This window comes from Larus michahellis, chromosome 10 (genome assembly GCF_964199755.1).
Source record: "Larus michahellis chromosome 10, bLarMic1.1, whole genome shotgun sequence".
NCBI classification, from domain to species: Eukaryota; Metazoa; Chordata; class Aves; order Charadriiformes; family Laridae; genus Larus; species Larus michahellis.
Genome location: NC_133905.1, coordinates 21,814,289 through 21,829,830, shown reverse-complemented (window position 1 = coordinate 21,829,830; position 15,542 = coordinate 21,814,289). Strand labels below are relative to the sequence as shown.

The following is a 15,542-nucleotide window of genomic DNA, read 5'->3' as shown; positions in this document are numbered from 1 at the left end:
AGCTGGATCTCTAACATTGTATTGTCTTTTCACATGCATTTATGATTTAGATGTGTGCGTTACTGTAGTACTGCATTATTTTTAAGTCTGAAATGATCTTGCCTGTCAGCTGCAACACAGAGAGAGTATTTTGAATGCACTTAAACACACAATACCTGCAATATCTCTCAGTCAAGTAGCTCCCTGTTGTATTAGGTGGATGAAAAATACACAAAAGGGCCTCTTAAACAGTGTTCAAGGTCCCATAATTTTAAAGAACATACCTCTGGTAAAAGTAAATAGCTAGAAAGAGATCTTTGTGTCCTGACTCCTACTACAGTGAAATATTTCTCCTTTACTGGCTCACGTCACTAAAAGCTGCATTTCCCTAAATTCCCAATTCATTTCCAGGGCAACATATCAAACACCAGTGAAGAGAATACAAATCCTAAACAACTATCTAACAGGGTTAGAGCGTTTAACTGCGTAGGGCCTTTGGGAAGAAACATACTTAGATAAAAGTGTACATGTGAGGTCCCTCTTTTTTTTCTTTTCTTTTTTTTTTTTTTTTTTAAAATTGCTGTCTGCCAGACTGCCAGACACACGCCATGTGTCTACCCAGCCTGGGTTAGCACCGCACGGGCATGCCACTGCACATGCAATTTCTCATTGTACTTGAATCACAACTTTGCAAAGATTTATTGTATTTTGTTGCAGAAAGGGGATGAGAGTTACAAGATGACAGAAAAGTAATTTTAACATACTGTCGCTCGCAAAGGAAATCCAGTGGGGCTGAGTGATCAGAGACAGGCTTGGTTCCATTACCCACTCTGTCACTGCTTCCCTATTCATCGTTTGGCATCAACATATGTAAAATGCGAATACTAGTGCTTACTATTTTTTGCAGTACAGTCCCATACTCTTGGGAAATAAACGAGTAAAGACTTAAAAAAAAAATCACTACCTTTACCATATAAAGTCATGTATCATCACTTGGCAAATCTTTATCAAGTCAAGAAACAAATTTTTAGCAATGTTTTTGAATTCCAAGAGAGTAAAACTTGTTGGAAAACAGGACAAGGTTTCTTGTTTGGTGATATGATGCAACCTAGGACTTGAAAAAGCACCTACACTACAGTGACAGGTTATATGAAAAGGCATAATGCCATGTAGGTACAGAAGATAGGAATACAGTGTGACATACAAACAAACAGAAGCCTGCAAGTTGGGCATTCAGTGAATAATTAACATGTAACTACTAAGCCTTTTCCTAAATGCTACAGAGACGAAAGCTCAGTTCTTTAATCTGTGTTAGAGAAGTCATTTTAAGATTTGTGACAAAATATAATGTGACAGCATTCATTTTATAGCATAAAGCTGATAAGTACAGATCGGACAGTTTTATGTTATTTTAAGACATGTGTGAAAAGTATTACCTGGGAAACAGAATCCAGGTACACCTTAATTGTATTCCAGAGTCCAGATTTGCTTTCATTCAGAGAAAGCCCTGCTAGGTGTCAAGGCTGTGAAGAAGCCTGCAAGACACGAACGCAACAAAAAAGATGTCAGTAACTGTGCTTGCGTTTTCAGAAAAGTAGAATCAACAACTTACAAAGAAAATATTCTGTCATTTCAATAGACATTACTCAAATCAGCCGTGATACCTTCTAAGTTACATTACTAACTATTTTTTTGGATCATGAAAATATGATCCATATTGTGAAGATAAGATATACATGGACATGTCTTTACCAGGTTACTATAGTGAATTGGATTGAGTTTCCCACAGCTAGTAAATGCTGCATTCAGCATAACTGCATTAATGCCTAGATTTTCAGTCATCTATTTTGTATATTTCTCAAGATTGCAGTTCTGTTTTACTAAGCAACTGATTTATCACAGCCAAAACAGATGATATTTCCAGTATATCTACAAAAACATTAGTACACTGTCATTTGTAATATGGTATTAATTGTGCTAGCTAGTAAACGAATTTAAAGCATAGGTCAGAAACATCCACTGAAATTCTTCACAAGCAGATGGCTCAGTCATAGTGCTGCTGCTCGTCAAAGAGAGTTTTGTTCACAGCAGTGTTTTGAGAATGGCTGGTGTTGGGTTTTTTTTTCAAACATAGAAACAGAAGGATGATACTGAATGTCTACATTTGGTGTTCAAATACTTATAAATAGGAAACAGAAAAGCAAACATCAGGCTTGTCATTAAAATTCACAAATGAGGAAAGGAACAAATTAGCAGTCAATAGAGTGCCCGGTTCCAGTTGAGGGTTATTTCCACATGGCTTTGTTTTCCAGTCTACCTTCACCACCTGCTACTCACTCACAGCCATCCTTATTTGTCTGATCTGTAGCTGTTGTATTTTTGGTGCCAGAGAGAAAGTTCATTGTTCGAACAAGACAATTTTCAAATGTGTGACTGTTGGGAGAGGTTTGATAATAAACTGGAATGGCAGTTTAAAGTCATTAAACTGATAATCAAAGACCTCCATTGCAAAAAAAATTAGGAAATTTAAACAAATATATTAAGAACAAATACGTTAAGGTAATTACAAATAATTCTTACTATAGATTTTACAATTTTAGAACATCTAGTTGACCTCAGTAACTGATTTCCCCAATATACCTGTTTGCACAAGGGGCTTGGGGGAAAACCAAACCCCACAAACACATAAACAAAACCCTTTTCATTCAGCAGCTTAGCAGCAGTTAAGGCAAAATTGATTTACTTAAGACTGCCCTTACTTTAAGCAAATTTCTAATACATTTTATATCCAAAATGCACATTTAAACAGAAAAAAATCCTCCAAATTAGAGAATTAGTGACAGATAGGCTTGAAACTAGAAGATTCTATGTTTTAACTTTATATTCTGGTATTGCATTTCCCAGCTGGTGAGGTATGTTAACATTCAAGTTTGGCCTGTACTGTGGGCTCAACAGGGAAAGAGAAGCTCTCCTGGGGATCTGTGAAACGGGCACAAAAGGAGAAACAGGAAAGAAGAGAGGAAAAACCATGATGGAACTGCAGAAATCCAGGGATGTGCAAAAGAGCGAAAAACCCAGGGAGGCAGCACTGGGGGGCCTGCCAAAGAAAACAATTGGAGAGTGATGGTGGTGCAGACTGTGGCGATGGTTCATAAAGATTTGGGAGTTGCTGCTTTAGTGCGTGTGCACAGGTACCTGCTTATTCTCCTCCACTGGTTTCTGAGCAGGCCTCTCAGTCATTATAAAGCGATCATTAAACGTGACCTGTACACTTTGAAGGAAGAGAATAACTTCAGGCTTTAGTTCTGTTTGACAATTCAAAATCCTAACAAAAATAGCGTGCAAAATTGTGACCTTCTTTCCAGGAGTACTCTGGTTCTTAGCTAGTTACAGACCGCTTCTTAGTGACTGCCTGTAAAGGAAATACCTGCCAGCCCTGTCCATCAGTTTGCCTCCAAAGAGTTGTGTTTAATTTCTAAATTTGTAGCTCCATTCTTCAGCGTTAACAGAACTTGACTTCTCATAACCAGGCTGACGCAAACATAGACAAGACTGTCTTCCCACCACAGAAGAACATGAAAGCATGAGTGGGTCCTGTGACAATGGTTCCACACGTATTAAAGAGAACTTAAGAGAGAATAAAACATAATAAAACATGCTTGATAGAAACATGCAGACTGACAGAACGTTACTAGGCCAGTCACAGGGGTTTAGTGGCAGTTAACGAAAACAAACAGACAAGAAACCACCTCAGTGTTGCAGCAGAATCTTACTGTAACTAAGCTGCCCATTATGGAAGCCAATACCTGCCAAACAGTAGCGTGTCCTGAGAAATGGATTTAACTTAACTGGATATCGATGAATGAATGTATGTGAAAGCAGAACATTTCTGAAATGCTGTAGAAATGTGCTAGACATTACTATTTGTGTGACCACATGATGAGATTTGCTACTGTGCCTGCTCTGCATCTTACATACTCCCGTTTGCTCTCTGGTCTTGCTTTCCTTTTATGTGTTATCATTAAGAAAGCACAGTATCGGGGAAAATTATTAGGTCTGAAATCCCTTTAATTATAGCCTGCAGATATAGCATAAAAGTAATCCAATAGATTATTGGTATAATCAGTTAGAGTAACCTTGTCAAAAACGAGGATAAGTCACTTTTAAAAAATATATATTTTATAAGAAAAGTAGTTTTCATACTTTCAGTGACCAGAAGATTTCAGAAGCTTAGTTTTCAAGCAAACAGAAACAAAAAAAAGTTCAGCTTAAGTATAAAGAATGATTTTTATATAGAAAATTTAATCAAGAGGAAAAAGAGGGCACTTTCTAGTTTCCCTAGGAAACTCACTATTACACTTGTTCCAAATCTCCCAGCTTCTGTTTTTAACCTACCAGTCCTGCTGAAAACCTTTCTCTACTTCTGGCAATATATTCCATTAGCAAATCTCAGTCTGAAGGCAGACTGGAAAGTTCTACAAGGTTCCAGTGGCGTTTTATCTTCTGATGTTGTAGAAATGCACCCTCAGATAAGATTTGGGACTGCAAACACACACCCTGCCAGCTGTTACAAAACCTGCAGAACAGAAAAGTGTATTATGAGAAATAACATGAATAAGAGAGCCAGGGGGATTCCATGGACGTATTAAGCTGATTTAGGCTGAAGAGATTTGGTTCAAAGGAAAATTCTAATATTTCATAAATGAAGTATGAAGTACTCAGTGGAGTATTTTAACATGCCGACCACAATTACTTTGCCCTGAGTAATAAGTTGATAGGTGATTTGACTGTGATGCCTCTCGTTGCACTGCAGTATGAGTCACTAGCTGAGATAAAGGAACAGAGCAGAACCCCAGCAATACTGCTAAAAGCTGTAACATACTTGAAGTATGCCTACTCCAAGGATGCAGCGAGAATGATACTCTCCTCCTCTCCTCGTCTGAATTTTCGGTGTGCTGAATCTTCAGCTGTGCAGTCAGTGCCTAGTCTGTTTTCCCTCTGAAAAGCTGAAGGAGCTACACAGTAAAAATGCTCTCAAATCTATATTCCATACATTTGTCTATCATTTTCAGACGTGTTTATGGAATTTCACATCAGCTCTTATATGGGAAAACCTTTAGAAGACAGTGGGTTTGTGTAGGCATATGGAAATAATGCATAGGCGTAATTATAAAACAATGAGATAGGCAAGAGGCTTGAATTGCATTGCACAGCAGGTAAAAATGCACACTGTGGGAAGAAGTCCCAATGAAAATGTGACTGGCAGACTGTCCTAAAACCTCATCCATTTAACGACAAGCTATGGATATCGCATACGCCTCAGGGAAAGACAATCTTGAGATGGATGAGAAAGGGAAACCGGCCCCCCCCAATCTTCATAGCTGGTGCAAAGATGACAGGAGCTTTCTTTGCCCCATCACTTTGAGTCCCATGTGAGGGGTATGTGCATAACTCAAGGTTTCATACAGGTAGGGGTTTATGCTTCCTAACTGCTGTGCAGCACAACAAATTACCGATACTTTCTCACACCTTCTGTATGCCTCAGGGAGGGCTGAGAGAAGCTGGAAGAGGGTAGAGGACAAGCGAATTCCCTCATTGACAGCAAAGACGGTTCCATAATGCCAAGTGGCCCATGTACAGGGCATCTTCAGTAAGCGTATTTGAAGGCGTGATAACATTTACTCACCAAATTGTCCCATATTTATGACAGACTCTTATGAGATTGCATAGAATCACAGAATCATTTAGGTTGGAAAAGACCTTTAAGATTCATCGAGTCCAACCGCTAACCTAGCGCTGCCAAGTCCAGCACGCGTACCAAGTTACGGCTACTCCAAATACCTATGGATTCTTCAAGATGTAGGTGCCTGAGTCAGTAAGACTCATAACTGCATCCTTAAGTGAAAACCTCTTTAAAGGTTTTGCTCAATCAGTCATTCCTCTCACTCTCTTCCACAATAGGTCCTAAATAACTAAATGGTTGTCTTATTTCTGTTGGATGTATCTTATGCAAAAAGAAAAGTCACTGAAAGAAATGAGGCATTGAGACCTCAATTGAGGATACATCTTGCAAATTAACATTCACTTTTGGTATGTAATCTTTGTGAAAAGGGTTCATGGAACTAGTTTTCAAATAAATGCAGGGTTTTATTATCATTCAATACTTTGCAGTTAATTTTCATATTTTCATTTGATCTTTCCGAAAGCATTGTTTTAATTAAGTTCCTGTATTCTTCCATGCCAAGTTAATTCCAGCCTTTCAGAGTTTTTTTATTCTGATTTTTTTCATAATCTTGTCCCAGTGCAAACATGTAAAGTGTTGAAACATTACCAACTTTGTAAGACATACCCTCTTTATTTGTATCCCATCTCCATTTTCAATATTTTATGACCATAGAAATGATCCTCCCCAACCAAAAAAAAAAAAAAAGCTGACAATTTTACTTGCAAGTATAATGAAAGTAACCCAGGCTCAAGACTTAAATGCAGCTGTATCCTACAGATATTTCACTTGAGTCACTTAGCTGAGGATGGCTCAAATCCATTTATTTTAAGCTTTAGTAATATAAATTAAAAGTTTTATAATCACAAACAAGTAAACTTGCCCTCTCTATAGTCATGTCCTTCTTTCCCTGCTGTCAAGACAAGAAAGACAAAATTACGTACCTCTAAAAATTTTATAATGTTTTTTCCAACTCTGCTACTACCAGAGGAAACTGTAGAGAACGCAGAACTGAATTAAGCCGATCAGGCAACAACTTCATTTTAGACACAAGAAACCATGCAGGCTGACATCGAGTTCTTACTTTCTTATAGTCAGCTTTTTTTTTTTTCATATTCGAGCTTTGATTCAAAATGAGCTTCAGTACTGAGGCTTATCTAAAAGTGTCCTTCAATTCACAATAGCCAGAAAGGGGTAAAAAAATAAACAACGACCACAAAACAACAAAATCACCACCCACAAAGGCTCTCCAGTCCCTAATATAACACATCTAACTTCTTGTAGAACCTGCCCCCTTTTTAATGAATCTGGAATAGCCATCAAAGCTATCCATCAAAGCATAACACATTCGTGACCTCAGTAGTCAGTCTTCCCACCCCCCATCAAGTTACCCCCAAAAGGATTCATTCGATCTTTTCACAACTTCTTAGAACTCCCCTTAGAGAAATTCTAGTCTGATTGCATTATTATTTCACTCTCTTTATGGCTCTCCTGTTAGAACTCTAATGTGACTGCTTCATTAAACAAACCAATTTTAACACAGGTGGTCTAAAGCAGGTATAAAATATCTTACCAGGACCTAAGCGATGAAGGAAGGTTTTGCTCCACTGAAGATTTGTAGAATTAAAGCTACACTTAAAACAGTTCGGAAAGTTTTGTCAATAAGACATTTCCTTATTCCCTCATCCCCATGACATTACTGCCAGGGGAGAAAAAACCCAGGGGAGTCACCGACACTGACTGTTCAATATGATAAATATGCAAAAATAGGACCTAGTAACATGGAGTTATGTAAGGGGGGGAAGAGACATTTGAACAGATTTAAGTGTTACAAAAACCAACCATGTAAGTTTCATTGTTTCAAACCCATCCCTCCTCCAAAAAACCACCCAAAACCCAACCCACGTGCTCCCTTATCAGATTCTGCACATAAAATATATCATATACTAGATATACTGCCTAGGGAATATACAGCGATAGACAGACTATATTCCTCTAAAAAAATAAATACTTAAGATCGGCTTGAACAGTTGAAACACATGGCTAATTCTTGACAGAGTACCAGACATGAACTACCAAATGCCATCTTCAAGGCAAAACCATCCTGGATTGATTCTGCTGGGGTTTTCCCCCCATTTTAGGTGAAGGAAAACTTTATGTAAGAAAGCCTTTACGCCATGCATGTGTTTAGTCTCACTAAATGGATTTGTTATTTATCTTTATCATCAAGGTTTCATGACTGTAAATGTTGTCCCGCTGTGAATTGTCTCATGATCTTACGCTATCTGAATCTTTTGTAACACACTGATTTTCCTACTTCTGGGTGGAGGGGTTTTGGTGGTTTTTTGTTTGTTTGCTTCTAAAAATCAAACTAACATTTTCAGCGTTTCAATTAATTGTGTAAATTAATCATTCATATTTTGGTCATTTGATTGAAATAAAAGATTCACTTAATGATAGTTTTCCTAAGGGTAATTATTTTGATCCAATAGCGAAAGATTTAGTATTAATCAGTACTTCGAAATACTGAATTACTGTCTTCACCAAAGGGGCTAAACAAAGAAACTCTATTTTAAAGTCACAGCCAAGCACAGACGGAGAATGAGTTGGTGATACTAACATTCTTCGTTCACATCCCACACTTTGTGTCTTGTAAGTAGTCGTTTAAATGAAATCGCCTACCTCAGAAATAATTTCCCCTTGAAGCAGATCTATGAACTCAAGTAGTTGAAAGGGACTCAGGTAAGCTTTTAAATTTTGGCTTGTTTTGTTGTGGGTTTTTTTGTTTGTTGTTTGGTTGGTTTTTTCACCATAAAGCTGATCGTCACAGAACAAAAAATACTAGCCCAAAAGTAAATTTGCTTTTATAAGTCATTTATTAAAATGGCCTAGATTTATTGGCTCTTACAGATAGTTATTAAATATTTAAATTTTTTAAAAAAGCAAACAAAACACAAAACTAAACTGTCGTCATTTCAATTTGTAGGTATTGATTGATACTTACAGAATGATATTGTCTCTTGCTGGTGTCATAATATAAACGCAATGAAGCAGTTAAGATTCATATCCTTAGATAGAAATAAACACTAAAAATGTAATTTAAATGAAAGCATAGTGTTTTCGAGGCTGAAGTCCAGCAAAGCACTTAAACATACATACATATTCTCAATTAACTCAGTGAAACTACCCCTGTGCCTTGAGCACTTTGCTGGATCAAGGCCATCTAGAAGATGATTTCTGCCCTTAGGATTCTTCAGAAAAAGTCTGTATAGCTCTCAAGTCTCTGCTCTGTAAATATTTAATTTCCATTAAATCCTATCCAGTATCTACCAGTTTCACTCTCAATCTATTTTGTAACAGTTTTCCTCTCAGGAAGTGTTTAACATGTAAAGTTTATTTATAAAAAGTGAATGAAAGAGGAAATACTCTAAAAATACATAGTGGGCTGATATAACTCAGCAAAGGTGTCTGGAGCCATGAGTCAGCCTCTGCCCCAGACAGCTGCAAAAACAAGCTGCTGCTGGAGAGCCAAAGGAGAAGCTGCGCACGGGGGAAGTCAGACATTCAAAAATGGCCTGGGGAAGACTGGGAACAACTTTAGAATATGAAAGCATCAACAAACCAACACAGCCCTGTCCCTTATTTCTTTAGAGACAGTGAGAGAATAAAAGCATGACTTCAGAGGAATTAGAAATATTGCCTGTTTCTCCTTTATCTACAGAGGCAGTAGATATTCTCCTCACAGATAGCTGGGCCATGTGCAAAGAGCACTTTGTGGAGAAGCCATTAATAGCTGGGGGCGAAATGGGAAGTCAAAGAGGGAAAGACAGACGCTGAAATCTTATTATTCAATACATAGCAGAAAAGCTGGGAAACATCTCCATGCCTTCTGAAGCTGGATGGCTGTGCTGTTATTACTCCCATCCTTGAATAAACTGCAGGGGCTGGAGGCTGACATCAAGGCAGGGGCTCACCGACCCAGGGTCTCCCTGATGGGCTGTCAGGGGCTGCCCCACACTTCCCAACGCAGCCTCCTTGGGTGCATCAGATGAAGGGTGACTCATTTGGAACTACTGTTTGATCAGCAAAGGGCCTCTGGTGGATAGATTGCTGTCTTAAAGATAAGAGAAAACATGGGGATGTATCAGGAACAGTGCGGTGAGTAGGACTGGGGCAGTGACCATCCCCCTGTACTGGGCACTGGTGAGGGCCCACCTCGAGTGCTGTGTCCACTTTTGGGCCCCTCACCACAGGGAAGACACTGAGGTGCTGGAGCTTGTCCAGGGAAGGGCAACGGAGCTGGTGAGGGGTCTGGAGCACAAGTCCTGTGAGGAGCGGCTGAGGGAGCTGGGGATGCCCAGCCTGGAGAAAAGGAGGCCGAGGGGAGACCTTCTTGCTCTCCGCAACCCCCTGAAAGGAGCGTGTAGCCAGGGGGGGTTGGTCTCTTCTGCCAAGGAAGAGGCGACAGAACAAGAGGAAACAGCCTCAAGTTGCACCAGGGGAGGTTTAGACTGGATATTAGGAAAAATTTCTTCACTGAAAGGGTTGTCAAGCTTTGGAACAGGCTGCCCAGGGCAGTGGTGGAGGCACCATCCCTGGAGGTGTTTAAAAGACAGGTAGACGTAGTGCTCAGAGATAGTTTTTGTCAGAGTTAGATTGATGGTTGGACTAGATGATCTGAAAGGTCCCTTCCAACCTAGGCAATTCTATGATTCCCAGATGATAGGCAAGGTAAGTCTGTAAAGTAACATTTAGGACTTGCTTCAAATAATCCCAAGGGAGCCCAACATTAACCTATTAGAAGGACAGCTATTTGTATGACAGCTTGTGAGGGCAGGCTAATAAATCCCACAAACAGTTTCAGTAGTTAGCTGGAATTATTTTGAGGCAAATTACAAAGTATTTGTGATCTTCTAAAAGATGACAAGTCAAAAATAAATACAGGACATGAAAAATGGAGGTCTCTACCGAGCTTGTAAAACATAATCATAAAAGCTTCAGAATATTTACACCACATGCTGCATTTGAAAGTAATTCCATACTCTTAGAAAACACAAACTGTCTGAATGATCTCCCTATAAGTGAAAGCCCTCAAAAATATTTTATATCTGAGGGGAAACGGAAAATACTTGAGAATTGTGATAAAGGTCCTCATCTGTCCTTCCCTTAGGACACAACATAAGGAATTCACAAAATACAGAGGGTTTGCCATAGGGAAACAACAAACATCATTGCCTTTCCTTTCTAAACTTCTCTTAAACTCGAGAACTATGAATTGATGTCAAGCTACTAGAAAGGACGTTTTTGAGCTAATCTCAGTACAGCAATCAATTTCCTAGTGAAAAGCAAAGAAAAATCTTGAGTAGTTCTTCAGTTGCACAACACAAAAACAAAGCTTAACTAGGGAAATCAGCGCACTGCACAGTGTAGCAAAAGGATGGTAAAAGAAAAATTTAGAAAAAACATTAAAGTTCCAAGGGCAACATTAGTAATAAATTCATAGTTTTGTAGTGGCGTAACAAGCCTACCCAAACCACTCAGTGCTTCAAGTATTAGTTAAGCAATACAGTATCCCTGGGAGGAAAACCCGATACCCGTTTCACTGAGGCACCAAGAGGTTAAAGCATGATTATGCTCTGGATTTTCATTTTGCTGTCTTCCTGGTAGTCTGGGAAATTGTACTTTAATAACCTCTAATGGCTTCGCATGGACTCGTTCAAAACTGATAGAGATGCTAATTTTAAAACAGTGTACTACAAATTCAGTGCATTAGTGATGCAGTAATGCAGCTGCATTTAACAGTTTGCTTCCATCATAATGGGTCAAATTCAGTTTCTTATCAGTTTCCCCAAGATTTTGAATTGTCATAACACGGTGAGATTCGCCATTTCTTATCAAATAAAACGATACAGTGAAAGTCCTTTGGTAAGAACAGACCCACACGTGACATATAAAAAGCACAAATTGAAACAAAACATCCGTAGAAGGAAGTTATAAATCACAAAACTATTGGATTCAATGAGAGAGAGCAGGTTAAGAGAGTTCATCTCTTCTATATTCAGCTCACCTTCCATCGTCCATCACCCTACTCCCATTCTCTGCTCTCAGACCTTGCTAACAGCGTCCCAGACGTGGGTTTCTTTGCTGGGCTCAGCACTGCGCTCTCATGCCCTCCTCCCATTAACATGACTCAGTGTGGTGCAGTGCAGCACAACACAGCAATTAGCAGAGTCATGGCTATTTTGGTTAGGATCTCATCATCAGTACAATTTTTCCTGCAAATCCTATTTCTTTACTCCAGCTTTGATGTTATTTTAATCGCGTCCAGGCATGCATGCATTCTAAACACAAACGAGTCTCCCTCGGGTCTGCATACGCAGCTCACCACTCAGTTGTGTTACTGCGATAGACCTCCTGCTGTTCCTTGTATTTAGGATCTTCCTCATTTGTCATTTATTCTTGAACTTCTCTGTCCCAATCCTCCAGATACTGTGAAATGTGAACAACTCTCATTCCTTACCGATGGTTACCTCTGCCTCCAGTTGCTCTATGCAGTTTCTTGTTTCAGATCTTTTCTCTTTCTTCTGCTATTTGCCAGACTAGTCTTCGTTAAGCATATCCTCTCATTTTGTGTAGGGTTTTTTGTCATCCTCTCTTCCATTCTTAATATTGTTTAGTTTCTTCAGCGCTAATTTCCAGAACAATTAGTGTCTACTTATTTGAAAACCTCTCCATGTCAAAAATATGCAGCTTCTTTACCCTAGCCTTTCTATATTAGCATACACCTGTATTCGCAATCTCAAATTTCTCAGTCTATGATACTGGTGGGAACAACCCACACCTGCAAGCATGCATTCTGAACAAAGGAGCCAACACATCGCCAAATGTCACATCCACACTCCTAATCCCCAGAGAAAACAAAGGCTACAGTGAAATTCACCACGAGCTTGCGGACTTGCTGTTCAGCCTGCCATGGCCTTCTGTGGCCATACCCGGTTCTCTTTCCTATTTAAACCTGGCACCCGTATCCCCCACCACACGTTGCCTCATAAAGAAGGTCGGTGAGTGGAGGGCTCTAAGACAAAGCTTCCTTCCACCTCTCTGCTGCTAATCCTAATCTTCACTGTGTTATACAACGTAGGTCGTACAAAATTTTCCAAATATCGCTAGGTAGAAACTCCACTATGGATATGGCTTTTATATCAGTAAACTATTTACTGTCTCCCACTTTCACTAACAACACTAAAAGCAACTGGGATTATAAACGGGGGGGGGGGGGACGGGACGGGGGGGTGTTTAGGGATTTTGACCTTGTATCTATCTTGCAGTCAAACTAAGTATGTCCAAACTTGAAAACTACCACTTACTTCATTTTCTTTCAATTTTCAACAATCCCCTTAAGCTTATTCCCACAACACCTGTAAAATAGAATGTTGTAACTGTTTTTTATATGAAGTACATGAATAGAAATTTAAAGGACTTAAAAATTAACTCAAGAAGTCTTCATGGGAATAAATGTGAAAAGTTTTCATCCCCAGTTGACAGAGCCCCTGTAAAGCCTGTGGTTCAAAATTTGACCACAAAATTCTAATTATTTTTTTTCTCCAGTGATATCTTCAAGCTGCATTCCTTCATCATATACATTACGCTTTGCTATGTAAGAAAGTGTAATTATATTTGTGTCTCCCAATATGCTATTTCCAACTAAGACTTATGTCATAACTGCATTCTGTGTATGGATAATCATATTAAGCTTCACCAGAGCTCTTGGCTTATTAAAAGCCCCTGCCTGGAGATGATCCCAGCTCCCATCTGGAGAGGAGGGGCGGTGCTAGGCCCACACTCAGCTCCCAAAAGCAGGCTCAGGCCCTCATCACTGCAGAGTGGGGCAGGAGGAACGAGACACCACTATGGTAGTGCCATGCAATGCCTGGTGCTACGGGACGCTTTGCAGTGGCCTGGCAGTGTTAAAACCTCCCGCACATGCAGCCAGGGTGGGAATGGGATTGGCTCCCTTATCTTCCTTGTTCCTTACATGAACCACATGGTCACTAATGCCCAGGAGAATGTTTTTTTCCAGGTAGCTTCAGAAGCCTGAATACAATGTCCCAACCAGCAAAGCAGTGCTGTCACCGCTCTGCAGCCTTGGCAGGCAGGCACAAAGTCTGCACGGTCACACAGAGGTACCTCAGCAAACCCCAGGTAAAGCCACCACTTAAACCCTCTCCACATTCATGTCAAGGGACTGAGGTGGGCTATACAAAGGCTGTAGGTCACCAGGAGCTGGATTCACCTCAGCAGTGAGGGTACCAGGCAGGAAGGTCAGCAGCACAGCTCCCCAGCACACAACACCGTACAGAGGTAGGGGGACGGAAATGATCACTAGCTTAAGCAGCTTACAGTTTAGTTGAGGCATCAACAAACCTTGTGTTAAATCTTCACATGAAGTTTTTAAATGCTAGCACTTGTGTGTTATAGACAAGTCTGAATTAACAGAAAAAATCTACTAAAACAGAAAGCTACATGCCTTGATCCTGTATTCTGATTTACACATGCAGGTAAACATACTTAGACAGGATCCTGGTGATGACAACGGCATTTTGTCGGAAGTCGTGTGGGTCAGAGTACAGAGCTGGACCCATAGCTTCTCTCTACAAAAACAGGGTTTCAAAAACATTTTGAGCATTACTATAATAACATAATGAAACGGCTGAAAGGTACTCATTCACACTGAAATGTTCACTATTTAATTCTTAGAAGTATTGGTGTTAGTATCCTAACTACGGGAAAGCAATTTTGTTCAGGGCAAGAATGATTTTTGTTGCTTAGTTACCCTACTTTTTATTCTCAAAGAGAAAACTCCTTGCATTGTTACATAAGCAGCAGTGTTACATCCATCCTGAGAAAAGCAGGATAAAAACCTGCCTTACTGATAGGAGGGGCTCACTGAATAGATTTACATAAAGAGCAGAGAGTATGTTTCAATTTTTTCTTTTGCACAGAGCTTCGCTCCAGATGGTCTGAAAGTGCTCTAGATGTAAATGCTACAGCAGAGCGCGCTAGCAATAGAAAAGATGATAGAACCTCAGAAAATTCTTTGGTCTCTTCTGCAAACACAAGATAGATTAAAATGCAAAGAGTTGGATGCACTCTATCCCAAACGCTCCCTGCTCACCAGGAGCATCTTTCTTTCAGTCCCATTGTTGCCTGTTAAGAAAAATAATAAAACAAAGCAACAACAAAAAACGCAACGGTGAGTCAATGTCATGAACAAAACCAGTCTTTTCCGGTAAAGACAAACCATTCATTGCAAATTAAATGGCTGCTTAATTATTAGTTTAGAAGTTCTGTTCACAAAATTACATATAAAACAAGTTTTCTATCATTAAATGCAGGGAATTAAATGCACATGAGCTTTGAGGGAAGAGAAGAGCAAGGACCAATGAACAGATTTGGAAGCTTGGTATTCTTCCTGCCAGGTACTGGTATAGTTCTACATCAACATAAAGCCCGTTACGCAATGCTATTGCAATATAATCTCATTTACTTCGTAGCTTTCTTTTACCTTCTGCATCATCTCTGTAAACTTCCTGACTTTGAAGAAGAAACAGAGTTAAACAATATCAAGAATGATTGTTCTGGTACATCCAACATGGTCATGAAGGAGTACCAGAAATACATAAAGGAAACAGTTTTCATTAACCACAGAAGTGGGATTTGTGTTGGTAGAAAAGCAGAGTAAGAAACTGGCATCTTGGTGATAGCAGTGAAAGAATAGCAAATCCAAAAGCACTTTAGTTTTGTTTGTTTGTTTTAAACAGATGAGCTCTCTACTAGTGAC

The 15,542-nt window shown here is 39.5% G+C and overlaps 1 long non-coding RNA gene across 1 annotated transcript in view; it reads right to left on the bottom strand.

The window, feature by feature from the left end:
* Window positions 1-15,542, bottom strand: part of LOC141749273 (uncharacterized) — a 61,419-nt gene that overhangs the window by 8,609 nt on the left and 37,268 nt on the right. Inside the window, exon 2 of the long non-coding RNA XR_012589307.1 lies at window positions 1,416-1,514. This is a non-coding gene — a long non-coding RNA (uncharacterized LOC141749273). The remainder of the gene's footprint in view (window positions 1-1,415; window positions 1,515-15,542) is intronic.